Consider the following 15,099-nt stretch of genomic DNA (forward strand, 5'->3'; position numbering starts at 1 on the left):
CCTTATATAGTTATTTGAATGCTCTATTTGAATGCTCTGGTTTTGCCATTTATTTTAAAATAAAGTGAATATTTTTTATTGTTTCTAGATAGCACACACTCTGTATCTAAGACATACTACTGGTGCATAGTTATGAAATCCAAATGCATATTTTTTATTTAGGAAATAATATTTTCTGTGATTTTCATATGTTTTAACAAAATACACATATTTTACATTCCCCTGGATTCACGAATCCTCCGTGTAAGACTAAATAAATCTTACTCGGAGACTGCAGTTGAATGGTATGATGTCAGTGTGCCATGCATATTCATGAGGGCATGCTGACTCCACTCCAAGTCTAACACGGACCGTGCAGGAAGACGGGGGCATGTCCGACTGCTGAGCAGTCCAAAGGTCCATGCCCTTGCAAGTGTCTGAATTGTGAAATGTCAACACACATGAGTGAGTCCGCTCAAATGTCCACATACCCAACACTACACTCCCTGGCATTGTAAACCCCAAGTGCAGTTATAAAAAGTAAAATTAATTTTTTTTTTCTAATTCCCGATATAGCTGCCCGTATTTGCGCGTGTTTGCGCTGCAGTTAGCAATCTCGACATTGAAGAGCATAATAAAGAATGTTTATGCAAATTAAGCCAAATAGCAATAGCATAGTGGTAGAGCCTTCACACAAAAAGGAGGCATTCACGGTCTGAGTCCCACCACTCCCCTTTCTATTTTATGTTTTAAATTAGTATATGAAATAATTACTGACATATATGATTAAACTTTTACTAAAAAGCATTGAAATGGCCTATGTATCAGTGAACAAAATGTATATTTATAAAGTATCCTGACATATAATTGCCCGCAGTTAAGCAACGCTTTACCCAGCGCAATATAGTTGCCCACAGCTAAATAGCGCTTTATCAAGCGCAATATAGTTGCCAGCAGTTAAGCAACACTTTACCCAGTGCAGTATAGTTGCCCATAGTTAAGCAGCACTTTACCGAGCGCAATATAGTTGCCCATAGATAAATTGCACTTTACCCAGTGCAATCAGTTTGCACGGAGGTGCGCACAGCGCCAAACAGCGCACCGTAGGGCAACGTAGAGCAAAGTTGCCTAAACACAGTCACACCCCCTAGCCTGTCTGGACAGTAGTAAAATAAAAAGCAATGACAAGGTTCGAACCCAGGACACTGTGAACCATAATCAAAGTACTGAACCACTAAGCCATGACAGCTTAGGATAAACAGCCACTGTTAACATACATATACTTATAAATGGTAGATTAACCATTGCTAAGCAGGTCTGCAGTCAGCCGAGAATTTTCAAAAATGGCCAATCACAAAAAAGTGCAGGGAAATGCGGCATATTTAAGCCCCATAGGCGGGAATACTCGCCATAACTGATTGTAGCTCCCATCTGCAGTTAGAATGGCTGGTGCAGGAGAGGGTATTCACTTTTGAGCGCAATGCTGGGGCATCGAGGAGTCAAAATACATGGTTTGGCTCCTTGTCCACCATCATGAGTCAAGACTCCTGCAGGGCCAGTTCCAAGGGAAGGAGTACAAAGCAGAGGCTTGGAACCGGTTAGCTCATGATCTCATCACTGCCACAGGCGTTCCTCGGACTGGTGAGCAGGTCCATCAACACCATGCAGACCTGAAGAGATGGAAGCAGGACCTACTGAACCAATGGATACAGGAGGCCCGTGGGATGCAAGATGCCCCACTACTGAGTAGGTAGCCATGGAATGCAGTATGTAAGACATGCTAATTTAGTCTATATAATGGATAGGTATGTCTCAATATCCCTTTATTTACTTCACAGCTGCAGGTGTCCGTGCTGTGAATCAGCAAGCCTATGCAGATAGGCTGCTAAGGCTGTGCCACCAGGCAGGTTAGTAATTATTCTGCATGTATTGTTATATAAAATAGGTGAGAGAGCCTGAAAGAATGTGTAGCCCAATAATACTGCCATAAAATGCCCTGAATAATTCCTCTGCATGTACTGTTATATAAAATGTCAGAGAGCCAGAAAAAGAGTGTAGTGACCCATTAAGAAAGGTAAAATATGTCCAGAATAATATCTCTGCATGTACTGTCATATAAAATAAGTGAGCGAGCCTGAAAAAGAGTGTCCTAACCTATTAATAAAGGTATAATATGTCTTGAATATGTCTTATGTATGCACTGTAATATCAAATAAAGGAGAGAGCCTGTGGAAAAGTGTGTAATGTAATTAATAAAGGTATAATACTTGGAGTGTGTCACTTACTTTGAAATGTTGTTGTACCCTTGCATTATACAAATAGCACTGTTTTAATAAGTGCTGTCAACCCACAGTTGGGCAGTCCCATCTAAAGTGGTTGATGGAAGTGCCAGTAGCTGTGAAGCATATATACAGTCCTCAACAGTCAGTTAATGGCTGGTATGCATAAGTAAATCTGGCATACGAGTAGCTTGTTAATGTGTTCCCCAGAAATGTGGGTGTGCTACACAAAATTTATGGTTCTGTACAAATTTAACTGAAAATGTCATGTGAACACATCCAGATATGTAGATAAAGAAATATAAATAAAATCAATAAATATGTAGCAGTAACATCTGCATCTTGGACCATTAGTATGTCAGATATAGGTCAGGTATATAGTGAACTAGCCAAACCCATTACACAACCTAATGCATGTTGGCAAGTGTAATAATACATGTAGGGGATATACACCTGCAGTCAATATTTAAGTAGTGTAGACTAAAAGTACTTATAAGCTGTTAATTGAGGTTTCTTTCTACACCCTACTGTAGGTGCATAAACAATGCAATTCCACACCTCAATGAGTATGTGTAATCTCAAAACATTTGTTGGGACATATGTCCTATTGTTCTATAAATATCTGCATTCACTTTGATGCATGTGTCCTGTTCAAACACCACAATCTTGGTGGCCTGTTGCCACCAATCATCCCTGCATGCTGTTGGAATGTCCACTGTCATTTAATATATGCATGTGTTATGCTTGCTGTTCAGCTGTTGGAACCTTGGTGTGTTGGGTTAATGGGAATATTACTGCATGCTGTTACAACTAATTTGGAATGCTGTTGTTTATGTTGTAATTAAACACACCTAATCACAGAACGTATGGGAAGGCCGGTCCCAGCAGACCCACCTGTCCCTCCTCAGCTGGTGATTGCACCTGGCACCAGCAGGTCCGATGCCCAGCCCGGGCTCTCCTCCTCCGTTGGTCCTGTGCCACCTTCAGGTGGAAGCGCTGCAGGGGATGGGGCTCATCCCCCCCCCCCATGCAAGTGTGTGTGGCGAAGGGCCATCTGTCACCCTCCAAAGTGTCTGGGCTGTGGTGTGTAGGGAGATCCAGCGTTCAGTCGCTGATCCCCTATGCCAGCTCGAGGCAAGAGTAGCACGTCTCATGGGTGAGCCTGCCCAGCCTACGCAGCCCCCAGCACAGCCACCCTCAGGGTTGTGAAGGTACAGTGGTGACTGCCCATGGGTGGGGATCTCAGTTCCACTGTTACCATCTGTGGGCTCATGGGCTTGCGATTTCCAAACATCCGTCCCTGTCAATTGTGTTCACCCACCCCATGTGTTATACTCTGCCCCTGTTTGTGTCTTGTTTGTCTTGTCTGTTTATCTCCCCAACCTACCTCTCCAAATATACCTACTTCCTCTACCTCACTTTCCACTCTCACCTGAAAAAAAAAAGGGCAATCTGTACCCCCCAAAAAAATTATGCCCCATACATAGCTACTGATTTCGCACACATGTCCACTGGACATGTAAGCTGATAATTATAATTGGCAGTACAACATACTTTGTGTTCCTCACCCCTCTCCCAGGGGTGGAAGGTTTCAAATTTCACTACAAATTTATTGCATATGCACAGCTGTTGCTGGTAAAGAAATGGGCAGCTATGGACCTTCCCTACACCCATCCTGCACATCCCGAGCTTGTTACCCTACTGTCTTCCCCTCTTTGTGCCCCCTTTTTCACCACTTTCCTATCTCCCCATTTTCTTTTCTTTTAAAGAAATTAGCACGGGGGTTAGCGGGAGTAAGCACTTTTAAGCAGTAGTTAGCGGGTTTGAGCGAGTGTGCGCTTAGCTAAGTATTGCTAAGCGTCGCACAAACCCGCGCAAACCCGCTTACAACTGCTTAAAAGTGCCTCAGTCACTCTGCATTGCAGGGCCCTTTTCTGCTGAGCAGCAAAATAAAACACCTCTGTCATTCTCGAACCCTGGACCTTGGACACACTAGACTGCATGAAGTACCACTAGGCCACAGTAGATTTGCTGTAATAAATATATCATGCATTACAATGAGTGAATGTAAAGGGAAAATAGGAATATCATAACACAAATCTTGTTCTGTGGATCTTTACCAGTAGTTGTTGTGGAATTGCATGACTTGACTGTGAATAGAGAACCAGCCATTCTAGCAGGAAATAATGTTACAGTAGCACTTTATAAACCCCACACAGTATCAGAGTAGGATAAACACTGGCATATTTGAATAGGGCAGAGGCCATACTTCCCAAGTGTGACTGCTTTTTTTTTTTTATATACCTGAGTGTATCAGAGGCCTGGCAGAGGCAGAAACACACAGGCATTACATCTTGTCTGCTGTTACACCCTCTGCAAATAGCTTTGGAATGAGTCCCACAAGCATACCCTTATGTAGGAGTACAACACAGAAATATCAAAGGATGTAGCCATGTACTGTTAGCAACCAACTGTGACAATGCCACTGTTCCACTGGTGTGGTGCACAGACAAAGAATAATAGGCCAACCTCTGGCTACCATCTGGATATGTCCACAAGTGGGAGCTACACAGACAGACTACTTGCCTTGTTAGACTAACAGGTACACAGCAACTCTGTATGTTCAGAAAGATAAACATCACACAATAATATATAATGTTCTCTGTACTTCTGCACCTCTATCCAAAAGAACAATATACCTGCATATTCAGGCTCTACCAAGGATGTAGGTAGGCATATTCAGTACTGAAATGTGTCCAGTTGTCTTGAGCAGCCCATGGTAATGTCAACACAAATAACCAACAAACTGTTCAGAAGTGAGGTAATTAATATTTACAGTATAGTAGTTCACAAACAGTTCATGTGCCAGAGGGACACATTGCAATAACTACTTTTGTATGGCAGTTAATTGTATAATTAGAAAAGAAAGTACATACTCCCATGTATCTTGTGTAAGCATGTGGAGGGGTGAGTAAAAGTCTACACTGACAAGTGTGTACTAGAAGCAGCAACATTCAAGTTTGAGTACAACATGCAAATCACTGGCTACAACACTAGCTTCAGAGATCAGAAATATACCAACCTTCTGACTGACACAATGGTGTCCACAGCAAACAAGCATGGGCCCCACTTTGGAAACCTAAAAGGGCTACACCTGCCTAACCTAGCATTTTATAGCAGTGGACTGCTATGACAGTGAGTAGTGCAATTACCACACAGCAGGCTGCATGCAATTAGTGAATGGTGGGCACCAATTGCTGCAGAGGCCATCACATGCACATGTGCAGATACCTAGAAAAGCAGGCTGTACTTGCTGTCAACACATGCAATAGTCTAATTGCAGCAAGAGAGAGAGAGGTAGATAGAGACAGAGACACAGACAGACAGAGAAACACAGAAAAATAAAGAGTAACAGACAGAGAAAAGAAAAAGGAAAAAAAAAAACATTTCCTTTAAAAACAAACTGAACACAGCAATACAAACGAAAGGTATGTAACACATATGTATTTGCTGGCATGTAGTAGATATTTATGAAGAGTACTCTACATACTGTGAATCATCCATTTGTGGCAGCAGTACGTATCTCTATGTATCTGTACATGTGCATAGGACAAGGGACATACTGCAACTGTTTGTGAAGGGTGTACATATAGACATTGTTGAAGGTTGTTATGTGCATATGTCTATGTAGGTTGTAGTGTGTGGAAACGACAATAGCATGCAGTGCTGGTATATGACATGTGGTGGTTAAACGCTGTGGGTATGCTCTGTCATTTTTGCAGTGTTGTAGCCAGTGAGGCCTGCTAAAGCTACATGGGCTGAGGACACTTTCAATGCAGTCTGCACAATATTGTGCAATATTATTACATAACTGTATATCTCACAACTGTCACATAAGTGCTATTCCCACCATGAATAGTGGACTGTATATGTGCCTGTATGTACATCTATGTACAGCAATGGATGTTTATATATATGTGTGTATGTATGTATGTGTGTGTGTGTGTATGTATGTATATATATATATATATATATATATATATATATATATATATATATATTTATATATATATATATATATATAGATATATGTAGATATAATATAAATATATATAGATATATATAAATATACAGACATATGTATATATATATATATATATATATATATATATATATATAGATATGCAGATATATATATATATATATATATGTAGATATATATATATATATATATATATATATATATAGATAGAGGGAGAGAGACATGGGGTATACATACTGCGACAGGTGACTGGTGACCAAGGTATGGACTGAAGCTCAGTGTTGACACTGCAGTGCCATCCCTTCTTGCCAGAACACTGTACCCATTAAGTACCACATAGGTGGTAGTCTACCTAACACTGAAGGTGTGATAAGGGAACATGGGACACAGGTGGACAGTAGCTTCCCCTTTGATAATCACAGTGCCACACTGGTCATGTACTCTGTCTACGTGGTACACGTCATCACACAAGGTGTGTCATCTAGGGAAATATAGGTCAGTGTTCCACTCTACTTATCACACTTAAAACCCATTAGAGAGTACAATGCCAACTACAGCAACTGAAAAGGACACAGACATACCTCACAAAGAGTAATACCAGCCTCAAACAGATGCCGTATGCAGACTAACTCACAAAACCACAGCTACACGGTGTTGCATACCGCTTACCCAGAAGCGACCTCTGCCTAACATACTGAGCTATGTCACACCCATAGCTGTTGGACATCCTCCACGTAAACATATTACAATCCCTCCCAGATACACGCTCTAGGGCCCTACACCTTGTCAGCTCACTAAACAGCTCATGCTGGAGGGATAGAGTCCTAACTCATAGACATGCCATACTCTGGAACAAACCACCTATCAGTAGCAAACAAAGCTCCTCATTAGCAGTTGTCATAAATACTCCTGATGATTGTTTGGGAGCTAGGAAATACACCCCGGGAATCACCTCTGTGGCTCTGGTTGACAGGGGCAAGTGAAATTAAATTATATGTGTGTCAAAGGCCAGGGTAGCATATGGCTAGGCTGCTGTAGGCCCTAGGGCCAATAGCGTATTACCTACCCATGACACGAAGCACACGCACATGTACTTAGTGCAATAATTGCTATGTGAGGTTGTCTGAGTGTGATGGTGAATGTGTTGGTGAATGTGTGCAAGGTCTGTAAAGGTGTGATAGCTTAGTGTGACATTTTCTGTCATGGTAGTTTGTGTCCTAACTGTGATCCCAGAAAAAGATGTGTATGCTATTCTTAGGCAGAAAAAGTAGTATGGCATACGGTGTGACATAGTCCCTTGTTGTCAACTGTGGTATCCCATTGTGGGCTAAAGCAATACATGTATGCTTAGTGAGTGGTACTGCTGGTGAATCCAACTCCCATATGAACTGTAGTACTACCTGAAGCAGTAGCCCTAAAGAGTACAGTATGGTGTATGTTCACATTGCTTGGAAACACTGTTTTGTGTCATCCCTGTAGTCCTCACAGATTACATACCTCAGGCATAAGGTTTTCTAAGTAGTGACACACAGTACTGTATGGTACACAGGTAAAGCACATCAAGGTTGGCATACATTTGTGTGTTGTATGTATGTCTGATGTGTGTGTAATTATGCCTGTACCATGCCCTCAATCATATCTGTGTTACAGGGTATATGTGTGTATCTAGCAACATGTATAGTCTACTACAGCAGTATGCCACCTATATCAACAACTGTGCACATATGTTAGGCAGGGGTTTGGCATCAATGACTACTGTGGTATACTGGTAATACTGTAACTGTACTTTAAATTCATTACAATGGATTACATCATTCTCTATCCATTAGCTTGACATATACCTCCTGTGGCTAGGTGGTGCATTGTGTTACATACAGTGTGCCATGTACTGTTGTATAGTCTTACATACTGGTTTCACTTTGTTGCTGTGCAGAACATGGTTTAATATATAGAATGTGCCAGGCACTGTCAGGCAGTTGTGGTTGTGGGCTGAGCAGTGATCTGTGGTATTAAAAGTGTGTATCTACTGACAGCCAATAGGTTGCTATATATAGCATTTCATTGATGTCAGTACTTTAGAATGTTAAGTGTGCCACATGACTTGCTCACAATTATTGTTTTATTGTCTCCCAGGGACATATCTCACAATCGCAAACCTGCATATTCCCCTGAAGAGGAGGAAATAATCCTAGACACCCTAATACAACATCACAACCTGCTGTTCTCCAGAACCAGCCAGAACCAGTATGGTCGCACTGCACTGTGGCAGAGTGTTGTCCGTCGGGTGAATGACGTAGGCATGCATAACCGGACTTATGAGCAGGTACACCATCACTGCAGTGATTTAATTAGACATGTCTGGCAGCATGCCTCCGATGTCCACAGACAACAGCTTGCCACAGGTGGTGGTGCAGCAACACATCCACCCCTCACCAGAGTGGAAGAGCTGCTCCTCAGCATGGTGGCTCCTGGCCAACCACTACAACAGACATGTGTCATCATGGAGGCCGGAGTCACCCAGCAAGTTGACTCGGAGCATGCAGGTAACTTGGCATATCTGTAGACTACTGTTAGCTCAATTGTTAGAACATGCATTTGCCAGATGTGTACTGTGTATTTAGAAGATGTGGAGCCTGGTGTCATGCAATACTGATAATTTGGTACATATTCTGTATGCCTGTGACTGTCACCTGTTGTACTACTGCAAAATTGCAAACTCACAGCAGCAGTGCCATAGTTGTTGCCCACTGACAATCTGTCTCATATCCTTGTAGGTCTCTCTGGTGTGATAGCAAGACAGCAGACCCATGTTGGTGAGTGTTCTACATTTAATATAGCATATAACATGTGCATGTCATAGGAGAGTTGAAGGTCATATACACTTGTAAAACACCTACACATAATGCATGCTCTGCATGTTTTCTGTGGGACTATGCACATCCCAGTAACATGAGTAGCTGCCTCAAACACATGCAATGCACAGAGCATCCCAACCAATTGCGGTATACTGTAGTGGACATTGTATATGCAGAGTCAATACACATGCACGCAACATAGACCACTTTGTCATACGCAGTAAGTATTAATATGATACACATGACATATGTAGACACCTGCTGTAAGGTCAGACTCCAGTATTCCAAATGTCATCAACACAGCACACATACTATACCTGAGGGGTAGAGGCCTATCATGGGGTGGTGCGGCACTCTTCAACACACAACACATTCATGTTAGGCAATGCTCCCTATTGAACACCTTACATACCCATGAAACAACTGCCTGTGAAATAGTTAATGTAGCCAAAGTGGTGCAGGTCAGGTACAGCAAGATAGTTGCCAGTGTGGCATACATTAGTGGCCTTGAGTGACCACATGATGCTGCCTGATGATGGCTCATGGTACTACACTACATCCATTTACAGTAACTGCAGTACTACCCATAGCATTCATTGCTATACACCTGACAGTTGTGTGCATCCGGCCATGGTATGTATACCTATGAGTGATGGTGCACAGGACATTGGAAAGCATTTCATACTTGCACAGCAATGTTGTATCCATGTACACATTGTGTTCCAGGGTGAGGCCAATCATTGAACAACACACATGCATCAAAGACATGTATACTGTTATCAACAAGGACTCTCTACACTCGCACTGCATGCTGTTGACCAACACACATCCTGCATGCTGACACATGTGATAGGACTCTTTGGCTTGTTCATAGGTTCATAGGTTTATACTAGGCTATCTGCCCTAAGGCATTTATAAGCCTAGCCCAAATTATTGTGGCTTACGCCACCCCTTATATGAAAAAATACTGTGCCCATTAGTTTGTTGTGCCTCTGTCCAGCAGTGACCCAGAGATGATTCCTGGTAAACTCGATCTCCCATCCACAGGTCTAGATTTCTCTTGAACAGAGTCAGCGAGGTGCTCTGCCTTACATGGACCGGGATTTTGTGATACTGTACTCTACCATCAACCACTAATGAGTATGTTCTGTATTACTGTTGGTGTGTGTGTGTGTGTGTGTGTGTGTGTGTGTGTGTGTGTGTGTGTGTGTGTCAACTTGACTGAGTAGTGTATTTGTGTGCATGTGCGCATGTGTGCATGTGTACATGTGCACATGTGTACATGTGTGCATGTGTTCATGTGTGCTAACATCATGTACAGATTGTAAAGTGTGTTTCCTGTCTTCCTCTCACAGGTGCTGAGGTTGTGTTGGATGAGTGCAGCAGGGAACCTGAAGTCACTGCCACAAATAGTGGACATGATGATACATGTGTTGTGGCACAGGCAGGTTTGACAGGGTCTGTCGTTGGTCCGCCAATTGACAGTACACAGCTTTCTACCCCATCTATGTGCACATTCATACTGCCAATACATCCCTAATCACCAATGGCCTTAGCTGAGGGACGGCATACAGTAGGCATTGACCAGGATAGTGTGGTATCTATGGCACATGCATCCCCTCACAGCAGCTATACCCAGACTCCTGGAATGGTACCACATAGGTGGATGTCCAGGGGTTCTTGTGTGAACACTGCTGGTCATAATGCCCCTGGCAGATGTGACCCCATAGGTCTTACAACCTCAGGTATGTTTCGGGCTGTAATGCAGGCACAGGCATGTATGGAACAGTACACCAGGCAGGGACTAAGGGTGCAGAGGGCCCATAACACTGCTATCAATGATAGTATCAGTGACCTTGCCGATGCCATCCGTAATTACACTGTGATCATTGATAGAAATTGGGGGGAAACACTAGATGTCCTCTGCAGTGTCATGTCCATGTGCCAGGACAGTGCAGGATGGATGAGATGTCAATGTGGATGTATGCCAGCAAAATCATCAGCTGGCAGTCATCACGGATGACACACAAGTCACAGCTGCTCCCATAGTGGCAGTACCAGCCCCAGCAATGTTGAGGCTGGGCTGTCAATAGACCGTCTTAGAAGACCACGTGCACATGGCTCTGGCCAGTCCCAGCAGGGACATGGGTCCAGTCGACATCCCTCTGCCTCTGATGATAGTACCCAGTTTGGCTTAGTACCTGATACTGTCCGTAGCACCCCTGCCAGGCACAGGTACTGTGTCCATGGCCAGAGAAAGTGATCTGTACAGCCTGGCAGGTACAGTCTGTGGGTGTCCCACAACCTCCCATATTTGGCAGCCACATGGTGGAACTGTGTGCATGCAGACACACACACATAAACTAAACACCTAGGGCTAACACATACACACACACATTATATCAACATTGACCCATGCTGTACTGTTGTTCCTCACACACACACACACACACACACACACACACACACACATACACGTCGATTGGATGGGTCATTGTCGGGTTCTGACAAACCAACAACACACCCTGTGCATATGTGTTGGTGAGTGGACAGTAGGTTTGTGATGTGTGCAGTACAGATTTGCAGGTGTACATTTGTGAACATGGTGGAGGTGCACTGTCTGCATGTACGTGCATCGTGGACACATGGGAAGGGTGACATGCCCTGTATTACACAGTGTTAACACTTCATATTTTCTATTGGTGGCCAGTATGCATTTTACTACACATATGTTTCAACTTGGGTACACATGTGTGTATGCTGTGGGTGATACTGTTAATATCGGTCATTGGTTTGAATTCTGGTGGTATACACAACCTCAACAGCCTGACTTTAACCAATCGTTAGATGATGTCTTGATAACTGACACACAGATGTAGGATACACAGTAGCATTTGAATCCTTCTGGTACTATACTATACCGGTAACCAATGGTATTGACTGCCACCCATTCCTGGGACCACTCTGGTTTGGCATGTAGCCCTCTTAGGTACAAACAAACACACTAGAGATATGTCCGTCCACATCTGGTAATGCATACAGTGGCCTACAATGTATTCTCTGGATGAGACACTTATCCTCCACAAGGGTATCATACAGACAGATACCTGTTGACCAGCCCATGGTGTAAAGCTATAAGCCAACTATAGCATAGTCATCCACATTTACTAAACATAGTATCCTGACAGTATCACATAGGTAGTAGCCCACAACATGTAGAAGGGGTACTGATGTGTACATACAGCCACATGTTATGTCATCTGTCCTTTGGTATTCACATTTCCAAAGGTTTTCTGAAGTCCATCGATGTATCACACAAGCAATAAGGGGTCTGTATGCATATCCATGAAGTTGTTGTACACCTATAATGAATGCCCATTATTGACAGACTTTGTTGTGTTTGAACATGTCTGAAATATACCCCAGGTATGAACCCTCACTCACACTATTCTATAGAAACTGTCATGGGAGTGTGTGACACAGATGACCTAGGCCACAGATCACTACAGTGGCTGGCCTTGTCACAAACATACATATGTGACCTAAGGTCTGAGAAGCAGCAGCACAAACTGTCAATGGTAACAGATGTATTCATGTAGAAAGCAGGCTTCACACCTATGAACTAATTGAGGTCACATGTACATATATGTATTTGCCACACAGATACCTAAAGTGTGCAATGCACATACTGTTGTTTTACTGATATGTCATACAGTAGTAAAAGCAAAACCCACAACACATTGACCAACAGTGTCACACACACACACTCAGCAATTGCAGGATCCAGACCCCTACCTAACTATGTTATGATACTAGAGAGATACGCATTAACACGACATGCTATATGCTTTACTGGGAGTTTGCACTTCCACTGCTGTATTTGTGGGATACTGACATCATCAGACCTGCCAAAGAGGAATTTACCTTTTTTAATGTGTTTTCTTAGTCTCCAAAAAAGGGCACTCCTCTCAAAGGAAATCACACACACACACCCCAGCAATTGCAGGATTCAAACCCCTACCTAACTATGTTATGATACTAGAAAAATACACATTAACACGATGTGCTATATGCTTTACTGGGAGTTTTCATTTCCACTGCTGTATTTGTGGGATACTGACATCATCAGACTTGCCAAAGAGGAATTTACCTCTTTTAATGTGTTTTCCTAGTCTCCAAAAAGGGCACTCCTCTCAAAGGAAATCACCCCCCCCACACACACACACACACACACTCAGCAATTGTAGGATTCAAACCCCTACCTAACTATGTTATGATACTAGAGAGATATGCAGCACTATTTGCTTTCCTGGGAGTTTTCTTTCCTCCTGCTATATCTGTAGGATGCTGACATCATCAGACTGGACATGGTAATGTGTGTGCACTTTGTTTTATGCTATCCCAGGACTGAACCATGGAGGACAGCAGGTGTTAACAGCTTGAACAGGACTCCACAATTCTTAGCTTGTGTGATCTATCTGTGGGCCAATTGCCAATTCATCATATGACAATACATATTTATGCACAGATTGTTGATTTTGTGGGTATGACGTGTCTGGGATGTTGGAAAAGGGCTATTCAAAGTCTATGTGGGATGTGTGTAGCTCCTTTCAGTGATGTATGTACTGGGTGGCTGCCTTGCAAACAGTCTAGCAGGTTTGGGAACCATGATCTGCCCATGAACAAACCAAAGTTGGTAGGGCTGTGTGTTTGTCGGCTTCCAATAGCTCTGTTTATGACTTCAATCATAATGGACTCCATGGCCTTGCAGATCAGACTTCATAGGCTTATAGGACTATAGTTCCCATGGTCTGTTGTGCGCCAACACTTGTGGGGTGTGCCATATGTTGCTGTAACCCATTCAACAGTTTCATATCCTGTAGAGAGGGTGAGGCTCAACAGACTGTTCAGGTGCAGGGTCTGTTTGTTCTGCAGTTCAATATGACACATATAGGGAAACAGTGTAATCCAACTGATGCCATGTTTTCAGCTTTGGAAGGAGCTGTTTACCCATTCTACATGTGATATCTCCTGGTATGATGATAGGGCCTTTGGTCAGTGGGAGGTGGGTATGTATGTATGGGCCTGTCTGACAGGATGTTGGCATTGTCAGTCATGTACAGTTGGCCCTGACTCAGGACATATATGAGTGTACATTGCTATTTATGACATAGCTGAAGGAAGTGTAATGGTTTTGTCTGGACTCCTTCGCTGATGATCTTTACAAAACACCAAAAAACCTAAGCACTAAACCCCTGTTATACTCTTTTACACACTTAAAACCCTACTGATCCTTTTTGATCAGTCAAAAGAGTATTTCATCATAATATCCTGACATGTCCAAAGGTCAGTTTTGTGTGTACTCTCCAGTCCAGCTGGTGAATATGGGAATTTTGAGGCAATGTTACAACTGCCTTATGTACACAGACAACCCTCTCCTCCTCCCAACAAACTCAGATATATGTGAGAGATGCAACTATATAGACAAACAGGAGGTTGAGCTCTCTCGACCCATGACTGGCACAGTCTATCAGGATGTGAAGGTAACCACACACACCACAAATCCAGTCTCACATAGACCTATAACAACAGCAAACAAAACACATTACCACACAAAAACATACTTGGAGGCTCTAAATAAAAATCTGCCTAAGCAGCAGAGACCTCCAAAGCAGACACCCAAATAACTGCTACCCCACAACAATACCCACATATCACATAGTTCACAAAGTCAGTGTGCCACACAGTCACTGCCCTTAAGGCTAAACAACACACCTAATACACTTGTAATAGGTGACTCTATTGTCAGGCCCACTGACGTCCCACTCACCAGGCTGAACAAGGAGAAGGTCACTTTGAGCTATCTGTCGGGTGCCAGGATCCGCCACATAACACATGCACTCAGGTCACTCCAAAGCAAGTACAAATATGGCTCTGTCATTGT

The sequence above is a fragment of the Protopterus annectens genome, chromosome 6.part0, assembly GCF_019279795.1.
Source record: "Protopterus annectens isolate FY-2018-M chromosome 6.part0, PAN1.0, whole genome shotgun sequence".
NCBI classification, from domain to species: domain Eukaryota; kingdom Metazoa; phylum Chordata; order Ceratodontiformes; family Protopteridae; genus Protopterus; species Protopterus annectens.